The sequence below is a fragment of the Nansenia antarctica genome (genome assembly GCF_963989245.1).
Source record: "Nansenia antarctica genome assembly, chromosome: 11".
In the NCBI taxonomy this organism is placed as follows: Eukaryota; Metazoa; Chordata; class Actinopteri; order Argentiniformes; family Microstomatidae; genus Nansenia; species Nansenia antarctica.
In genome coordinates, this window is record NC_137681.1 from 443,674 (window position 1) to 453,673 (window position 10,000).

The 10,000-nt window shown below is 49.9% G+C and overlaps 1 pseudogene across 1 annotated transcript in view; it reads left to right on the forward strand.

Annotated features, from left to right (window-relative positions):
• The first annotated feature begins 318 nt into the window (after window positions 1-318).
• Window positions 319-10,000, forward strand: part of LOC308167382 (cGMP-dependent protein kinase 1-like) — a 162,772-nt pseudogene continuing 153,090 nt past the window's right edge. The window contains exon 1 of the transcript in view: window positions 319-632. The product of the transcript in view is annotated as a cGMP-dependent protein kinase 1-like (transcript). The remainder of the gene's footprint in view (window positions 633-10,000) is intronic.

The following is a 10,000-nucleotide window of genomic DNA, read 5'->3' on the forward strand; positions in this document are numbered from 1 at the left end:
AGAGAGAGAGAGAGAGAGAGAGAGAGAGAGAGAGAGAGAGAGAGAGAGCTTTGAGAGCTTTGAGAGCTTCAAACACGCTCACACACCGCGCTGTCCAAAACCCGGGCGAACCAAAACCCGGGCTCATTCGCGTAGTGGCAGTAGTAGTAGTATTTGGGGAGGTAGTAGTAGTAATCGTGGTAGTATTAGAAACTGGGGAGGTCGCCTCCCATATCGGAACATCATCCGGATCATTCGCAAAGTTTGTTGTGCTCGGCTGAGCTGCTGTCCCTCTGGAGACTATCTGGAGACCACCACCGTACTGGAGATAGTATCACCATGGGCACTTTACGCGACCTCCAGTACGCGCTGCAGGAGAAGATCGAGGAGTTGCGGCAGAGAGACGCTCTTATCGACGAGCTGGAGTTGGAACTGGACCAGAAGGACGAGCTGATCCAGAAGCTGCAGAACGAGCTGGACAAGTACCGGTCCGTCATCCACCCGGCGACGCAACAGGTCCACTGTAAGCAGGGCGCCGGGCTGCAGCAGGAGCAGCACCGCACCAAGAGGCAGGCGATCTCCGCCGAGCCCACCGCCTTCGACATCCACCAGCTCAGCCACGTCACCCTGCCCTTCTACCCCAAGAGTCCACAGTAGGTCCAGCACCATGTCCACTCTGTCTGTCTCTCTGTCTGTCTGTCTGTCTGTCTGTCTATCTGTCTGTCTATCTGTCTGTCACCCTGCCCTTCTACCCCAAGAGTCCACAGTAGGTGCACCATGTCCACTATGCACTATGCACTATGTCCACTATGTCCACTATGCACCATGTCCACTCAGCCCTAATCTGGGACTAGACGTCAACAGCATCCACATCATGTAGTAGTAGTATATGTCTAGTCACAGGTTGGGGCTGATGTTCACTATGTCGATGATGCATGCACAGGTCTGCATTGTTGCTGTAAGAGTAAGCTGGTATGGACAAAGGATGAGGTCCATTAACATCAACCTTCCATGCAAACCCAGTCATGATCACAACAATTCATGTTATGATGTTAGTATTCGAAGATGCAAAAATGCTGAAAGTGTCAAGTTTGCTTCAACTTAGTGGTGGATGTTACACATTGTGACGTGTGTGAATGAATGAGCTTGCATTTATGCAGATTTTAGTTTTTATTTTGTGTAATATTCTCAACGGATGGCAGCGTAATACCAGCCACCATGTTGCATAGTAGTTGTTAGTTGTTGCCGTAGTATCTGGCCGCACTGGAAGTCCTACACACCTTCCAAGACATTCAACACATGTTAACTAAACAGGAACCTTCATATAAGTACTTGATTTCGACCGTTATGACAGATCTCACATCTGTGTCCTGCACTTGACTACAGCATGTTTAGTCAATCTTTGACATCAGGCAGCTAACTTCAATTCCACCTGTTGCAAAACAAGTGCAAGCCATGTGATATGCTGCCGTCTGAGGGGGCGGGGGGGACATGGGGGTACATGGGGGTACACGGGGGGGGGCGGACCACTTTGTTGTGGTTTGAATCCCATATTTCCCTTTAACGTCGATCAGTACTTTCTGTTGGGGCTTTTGGTTATTCATGTTTGATTCTATTTGAGTCTGAACTCACAACCTTTCATAAGCTGTGTGTGTGTGTGTGTGTGTGTGTGTGTGTGTGTGTGTGTGAGAGAGATAGACACACAGAGAGAGTGTGAGTGTGAGAGAGAGAGAGAAACAGTGAGAGAGGGAGAGAGAGAGAGACAGAGAGAGAGCGAGTGTGTGTGAGAGAGAGAGAGAGAGAGAGAGAGAGAGACAGAGAGAGAGAGAGACAGAGAGAGAGACAGAGAGACAGAGAGAGAGAGAGAGAGAGACAGAGAGAGAGAGACAGAGAGAGAGAGAGAGACAGAGAGAGAGAGAGAGAGAGAGAGAGAGAGAGAGAGAGACAGAGAGAGAGACAGAGAGAGAGACAGAGAGAGAGAGACAGAGAGAGAGAGAGAGACAGAGAGAGAGAGAGAGAGAGAGAGAGAGAGAGAGAGACAGTGAGAGAGGGAGAGAGAGAGAGACAGAGAGAGAGAGAGAGACAGAGAGAGAGCGAGTGTGTGAGAGAGAGAGAGAGAGAGAGTGAATGGTTGCTTCAAATAAAATGTTTGGCCTCGGCTCCCCAAAGCATCTTTCTTCTCAGACTCTTTCTTCTCCGTTCTGCCCTGCATGTGAGCAGCAGCATGTGAGCAGCAGCATGTGAGCAGCAGCATGAGCATGGTCCATGGTAGTTATACGCTGCTCACACTGACTCCACGTGTATTGATTGGACATTATTATTTCATTACCACTCTTGGCTACCTTGTTAGCTCTCTGTTTTAACTGTGTAGGGTAGTAAATAATCACAGTCGTTCTCTGGGTGCTGTTTTGGCCTCTAAGCGTCATGCAGAGAGCGTTGACATAACATATTAACAAACCTAACTTGTTTGGAACGTATTCAATCAGCAAAGTCGAGATTCGTTTTAAGAAAGAAGTCAATTATACAATTAAACAGTTATAGGACCTCTTGAGTACTGAATTAATTATTGTTGTTGTTTTTGGTCATTCCCCTCAACTCAAATGTCATTTGTTAACATGTTTAAACAATGTTCCATTGAGGAGTGACACTTATGCCAGGGGCCAGTTGCATAAACATAGATTAAGACTGGTCTAAGCCTTAGACTAGCCTTATATTCTCATAAACATAGATTAAGACTGGTCTAAGCCTTAGACTAGCCTTATATTCTCATAAACATAGATTAGGACTGGTCTAAGCCTTAGACTAGCGTTATATTCTCAGGTTAGACCAGTCTAATTAATTGGGCATTGGGCGTGAGACACACGCGGCGTGTGAGCGTGTGAACGGGTTGAAATGCGTGTGTCTCACAATGCGTGGGCAATGCGTGAGACTTGAGAGCCCTGAGTCACTCATAGGTGAGCTTTATGCAACAGGAACATGTTAGAGAGTCTATAGCAAGACTGACTTAAAGTGAGATCTAAGTCTAAGGCTGGGTCAATCTTTATGCAACCGGCCCCTGGTCTCCAGTAGAGCTTGGAGATGGCAGAAGCACCATCACTGTTCAGTCGTCTTAACACGTTTTCTTTTTCCCAGTGTGCTCCCTAATGAACACAAACGGCCATCAACGTGATCAGGAGCAAGAAAATGAGTCTTGCGTCTCTTGGGTGCTTTGTCTGAGAGTCCTATAATGTCCTCAGGAATGCTCTCTGTGTGTCCAGCTCCTAAAGGAGCAGCATACTTTCTCCTTGTAAGGGAACCACTCTGTCCTGCTCCCCCGGCGCTGACAGGGACGAGCTCGTCTGGAGACAGGAAATGAAATGTGAAAGACATGAAACACAACCCCACAAGAGGGGGGATTGAAGTTGACTCCCGGTTTAAAAAAAAAAGAACAATTGCTGTTCCACAGGTTAGCTAGTGCTGCTGCGTGCGATGTGTATCTCTAGGTCTGTCTCGTGTAATTCAATGGACTCCTACTAAGCTCCTCTCTCTCTCTCTCTCTCTCTCTCTCTCTCTCTCATCCGGCCAAATATCACGTCACCATTTCCCTGAAAAGCCTGCCAGGACTCCCGTATTAATACCGGATATTGAAGGCTGTGATTAATCGTGAGCTGCCTGATGAGCTGTGGCATTTGGATAGAGATTTCCCCTCTCCCTCCCCCCCCCCCCCCTCCCCCCCCCCCCCCCCCCACCCATCCCTTCAAGGGGACAACAGCCTGGCATGCCACCAAGGGGGGGGGCTCTGTCTCCTGACTCCAGACACACCACTGGGAGCGCAGCCATCCCAAAATAACTCAAGGCCAGTTCCCTTTCCTTCCAGGCCTTTTGTAGTCTGTTCCGAGGAGGTGGATGGATGGATGACAGAGCTGCACAGGCATTTGAATTGACTGGGAAATAAATGCCTTTCAGGAAACTAAGAAATACGATAGATCCATAGTCACAATTGCTATCCGATTATGTGTTTTATTGATTGACAGAAGTTGGGCGACAGTGGATAGACAGATGGTGTAGTCGGCGAGAGAGGGTTAAGCATCGAGTCAATGGTTAAGGCTGGGGGTTTATGGGAGTTAAGGCTGGGTATTTATGAGGTTGTCATTTTGGTGAGTTGTGTCTCCTAGAGACGACAGAGAGAGGTCCTCTGCCCTTTCAGACGTTGATGTGGCCTGGGGGGGGGGTCTGGCTGAGGCAGGGGTCTGGCTGAGGCAGAGGAAGCAGGGAGGCAGTGAGGAGGCAGGGAGGCAGGAGGCAGGGAGGAGGAGGCAGGGAGGAGGAGGCAGGGAGGAGGCAGGGAGGGAGGGAGGCAGGGAGGGAGACAGGGAGGGAGGGAGGCAGGGAGGGAGACAGGGAGGGAGGGAGGCAGGGAGGAGGCAGGGAGGCAGGGAGGGAGGCAGGGAGGGAGACAGGGAGACAGGGAGGGAGGCAGGGAGGAGGCAGGGAGGAGGAGGCAGGGAGGAGGAGGCAGGGAGGCAGGGAGGGAGGGAGGGAGGCAGGGAGGAGGCAGGGAGGCAAGGAGGAGGCAGGGGGGAGGAGGCAGGGAGGAGGAGGCGAGGAGGCATGGAGCACGGAGGAGGCAGGGAGGAGGAGGCAGGGAGTCAGGGAGGCAGGGAGGAGGAGGCAGGGAGGAGGAGGCAGGGAGGAGGAGGCAGGGAGGAGGAGGCAGGGAGGCAGGGAGGGAGGGAGGGAGGCAGGGAGGGAGACAGGGAGGGAGGGAGGCAGGGAGGGAGACAGGGAGGGAGGGAGGCAGGGAGGAGGCAGGGAGGCAGGGAGGGAGGCAGGGAGGGAGACAGGGAGACAGGGAGGGAGGCAGGGAGGAGGCAGGGAGGAGGAGGCAGGGAGGAGGAGGCAGGGAGGCAGGGAGGGAGGCAGGGAGGAGGCAGGGAGGCAAGGAGGAGGCAGGGGGGAGGAGGCAGGGAGGAGGAGGCGAGGAGGCATGGAGCACGGAGGAGGCAGGGAGGAGGAGGCAGGGAGTCAGGGAGGCAGGGAGGAGGAGGCAGGGAGGAGGAGGCAGGGAGGAGGAGGCAGGTAGGAGGAGGCAGGGAGGGAGGCAGGGAGGAGGCAGGGAGGAGGAGGCAGGGAGGCTGGGAGGCAGGGAGGGAGGCAGGGAGGCAGGGAGGAGGCAGGGAGGAGGAGGCAGGGAGGCAGGGAGGAGGCAGGGAGGAGGAGGCAGGGAGGCAGGGAGGCAGGGAGGCAGGGAGGAGGCAGGGAGGGAGGGAGGGAGGGAGGCAGGGAGGACGCAGGGAGGAGGAGTCAGGGAGGCAGGGAGGGAGGGAGGAGGCAGGGAGGGAGGAGGAGGCAGGGAGGCAGGGAAGGAGGGAGGGAGGAGGCAGGGAGGAGGAGGCAGGGAGGAGGCAGGGAGGAGGAGGCAGGGAGGCAGGGAGGCAGGGAGGAGGCAGGGAGGCAGGGAGGAGGCAGGGAGGAGGAGGCAGGGAGGCAGGGAGGAGGCAGGGAGGGAGGAGGGAGGGAGGAGGCAGGGAGGGAGGAGGAGGCAGGGAGGGAGGCAGGAGGAGGCAGGGAGGCAGGGCGGAGGAGGCAGGGAGGAGCAGGGATTGTCTTCTGGACCGTAGCCACATGTTGAGGGAAAGAAATATTATCACAACCCCTCGCTGGTCAACTGCTTCTGTTGCCATAGTGACATCCTTTGCACTTTTCTTTATTTTATTCATTGTTTCACAATTCGTCTTTCCAAACAGACCGTAAGCATTTGAATGTGATGGAATTTTTAAGAACAGTTCAAAGGTTTCTCGTCTTTCATCAGGTCTTATATTGACACCAGATAGAAAGAAGTAATCTAGAATCTGAATAATTGATGTCTCTTCTCTCTGACTTTCTCTCTATCATCATCATCATGCTAGCATCATTTCCATGTTTATTTTTTGGCCGTTTAGCAGACACCTTTATCCAAAGCAACTTACCACAAATACATTTGTCTAAGTAAGTGAATCATCCATCCATCAGTCATCGCAAGAAAAAGTAATCTATATGCTATGACCAGGGGCCATTGGCAGTTAGCCAGTTACAATGCTAGAAGAAGGAAGAATTACTTCTTTGTTATGTAGTAGAGAAACCTTCAGGGGGTGATGATGAGGAGGTCTTTAGGAGGGGCAGTTAAAATGTAGCCTGAAGAGATGGGAGAGAAGCTAGGCAGCGACTCTACAGTCCTGACAGCAGATAGGTAGAGACTCTGCAGTCCTGACAGCAGATAGGTAGAGACTCTGCAGTCCTGACAGCAGATAGGTAGAGACTCTGCAGTCCTGACAGCAGATAGGTAGAGACTCTGCAGTCCTGACAGCAGATAGGTAGAGACTCTGCAGTCCTGACAGCAGATAGGTAGTGACTCTGCAGTCCTGACAGCAGATAGGTAGAGACTCTGTTGTATAATGTATGATAATCCATCATTAAATGTCACAGGCTGTCAAAAAGTATTTCGGCCAGTCCCTCGTTCCAAGAATGATTAATTTGTAATTATGCCTTAAGTCAATCCCCTCAACTATTCACACAGCTGACACTTCTTCTAAAATGAAAAAGTTATGAGGAAAAGAAGAAAAGAAAGAAGAAGGAGAGAGAAGCTTCTAGAGTCTCTCTGTAATAAGGAGGAGGGTTGCCAGCTAATTCCAGTCACAGCAGACGAGTGCTAATGTTAAAACGTTGCATACTGATTCATTTCCATATTTTAGTCCTCGGCTGCATAATATTTGCCTTGTAGTCAACTCAAGAGGCGGCTGTGTCTCAGGAGGTAGAGGCTGTGTCTCAGGAGGTAGAGGCTGTGTCTCAGGAGGTAGAGGCTGTGTCTCAGGAGGTAGAGGCTGTGTCTCAGGAGGTAGAGGCTGTGTCTCAGGAGGTAGAGGCTGTGTCTCAGGAGGTAGAGGTTGTGTCGCAGGAGGTAGAGGCTGTGTCTCAGGAGGTAGAGGCTGTGTCTCAGGAGGTAGAGGCTGTGTCTCAGGAGGTAGAGGCTGTGTCTCAGGAGGTAGAGGCTGTGTCTCAGGAGGTAGAGGATGTGTCTCAGGAGGTAGAGGCTGTGTCTCAGGAGGTAGAGGCTGTGTCTCAGGAGGTAGAGGCTGTGTCTCAGGAGGTAGAGGCTGTGTCTCAGGAGGTAGAGGCTGTGTCTCAGGAGGTAGAGGTTGTGTCACAGGAGGTAGAGGCTGTGTCTCAGGAGGTAGAGGCTGTGTCTCAGGAGGTAGAGGCTGTGTCTCAGGAGGTAGAGGCTGAGTCTCAGGAGGTAGAGGCTGTGTCTCAGGAGGTAGAGGCTGTGTCTCAGGAGGTAGAGGCTGTGTCTCAGGAGGTAGAGGCTGTGTCTCAGGAGGTAGAGGCTGTGTCTCAGGAGGTAGAGGCTGTGTCTCAGGAGGTAGAGGCTGTGTCTCAGGAGGTAGAGCTGGCGTCTAATGATCGCAAGGTTGGCAGATTGGCAGGTCGAACCCCGGCTGGGCACATGTCAAGGTGTCCTCGGGCAAGACACTTAACCCCAAATTGCTCCCAGTGAGCGGGCCGGAGTCTTGCATGGCAGCTTGCTGCGATTGGTGTGTGAATGTGTGTGTGAATGTGTGAATGAGAGGCCGTTGTAAAGCGCTTTGGCAGTTTTATTTTGGTATGGTGTGACGTGTGAGACAATGTTATGCTATATGTGCAATCATCAAAGATTTAGAAGAATGGATTACATAGAAGGGATTGCAGACAGTTGTTATGCTATCCTAGATGTGTTCTATTATTTATCTTTCTTCAACAAGTAAGAGGTGATCCAGTATTTACTCATTACCCAGAATACTCTTCTTCTTCTTGTCTGGTTGCTTCACGTGTTCTCGCCTGTTCTCTGCTTCAGCCTGTGGGTGAGTCTGCTGGTCTGGCACCCAGCTAGGCAGTCAGGGTGCCTGCAGCCCTGCAATACATGACAATGAGAAAAAAGGCCATCAAATTGAGATTGCTTTGACAAAATCACACATGTTCTACTCAGGGTTTCCGTTAACCGGTAATTCCCGGTCTTTGTCCGGTAAAATTAGTGGAAGTCCGACAAGTTGAAAACTCGTCGGACATAAATGTCCGGTGAAAATAATTCCCTCTAACCATTTTCAGCTGAGCACCAAACACACACACAGAACACTGCCCGAGAGAGAAGGACCCGCCCCCTTTAGTTAGCCTATAGGCTATAGGCTAACTAAAGGGGGCGGGTCCTTCTCTCTCGGGCAGTGTTACACGAGTGTGTGTGTGTTTGGTGCTCAGCTGAAAATGGTGTCCCGAAGCGGAGCGCTTTAACTTTATCGCACAATAACAAGGATAACAAACAAAACGGACAACATTTACACTAAGATGGAGACAAACTTCAGCGATATGATCTAACAGCCGGTCTTCAGGACGACATACAGACCCGTATGAGCTTACAGGGCTATCCCCTATCTATCTGAGAAAAGGCATAGCCTAGCCCTAGGCTGTAACATCGAACGGAAATTAGCCTATACGCATTGCAAGTTAATTTAAAGCCTATTTATTTTCAAAGAGTTTTATTCTATTTTATTTTATCTGATAAAAGGCATATGAACGGAAATTAGGCTAGCCGTGTCACGCCAGAAGCCTACATGCTTGCACTGTTACTGTTCAATAAAATGTTATACATCTAGACATTGTGGTATTTCTTTATATACGTATCCCAGACTGCCTATCAATTGTTTCTCAATAAACAGTTATGTTCTCCCCATTGTCATACTCCCGAGCTAAACGAAATGCCTTCCCAACCAGCGAGACCTGGTTATAGAAATGACGTTGTTTTATTGATTTTAAAAAAAGGGTAAAACTGGAAAGAGAAAATAGAAAACTCACATTAATCCCAAACAATTTAACAAACTTCAGTTAACGTAATGTGGAGTCCGTTCATTGATCGATGCTGTCTGTTCAGTTCCCAGTGAGGCGCCCGTTCAGCGCTGGACCCGTTCAGCGCTGGATTTGACGCATGGCATAGCGCGCATGCGTCAAATCATGTTATATTATTATATATTATATAGCTCGCATCTAATCGTATCGGATGAGAAATAGACATTAAATGGCATATATAGGCCGCTACACAACAGTAATCACCGCGACAAACAGCTATATTAGATTTGAAAAAAAGAAATATGATTTTGAAAAAAAAAAAAATTATTATATTTTAATATGATGACCGGAATATATCACGTTTGTCCGGTAAATCGAATTCGTCCCGGACACGATGTCCGACGGCAAATTTTTCTAACGGAAACCCTGGTTCTACTGCTCCCATAACACATCACTCTGCCCCCGAAGCAGAATCACAGCTGGGCCTCTCGTATGTCTGGGAGGGGGAGAGGGCTTGTAATAACGACAGCTCTAATGAACTCTATTTAGCGCTTCTCTGCACAAACACAAACCGCAGGACGAGATGAGAGATTTCACTGTCACGCCGTTGTTGAGAAGGAGGTGGCATTTGGAGTTGGTTATGAAGAAGAGATCCCAGAGATAGGAGAACAGTTTTCTACAACCTTTTGTCAGTGGGACTTTCCACATCCAGATACTACAGTTGAAACAGAAGGAGGTTTGGGTATCCATGGTTGTGCTGTATTATGTAATAAGAAGTCACCGGTTCAACAAGGGATAAAGGGTGACCACGATTTAGGAAGAAGAACATGAGAGATAAAGAAGACAGTGAATGTTGTGAAGTATTGTGAAGCTCTAAGGAACAAAAAAAGCTATTGAAGGCTAACATTAACATTTCCCACACACATTCAAATGCTTTCTAAGCTTTCTAGATAAGGCTAGAGGGGAAAGCAAGGGAAATGCTGTGTCTTCAAAGTGTCTGATTGCATTGGAACTAATGTTAACACACATTGCACTCACAGCGCCATCTGACAGCGCTTAGCTGGGCCATGCGTGGGGCCATGCGGGGGTCTTCTGGGCAAACAAGGCTATCAGAAGTTGATCTGGATTCAAAACTGCTCTAAAAGTAGATAGCAGCATCGTTCTGACTCAGTACAGACAGGAGTCTTAT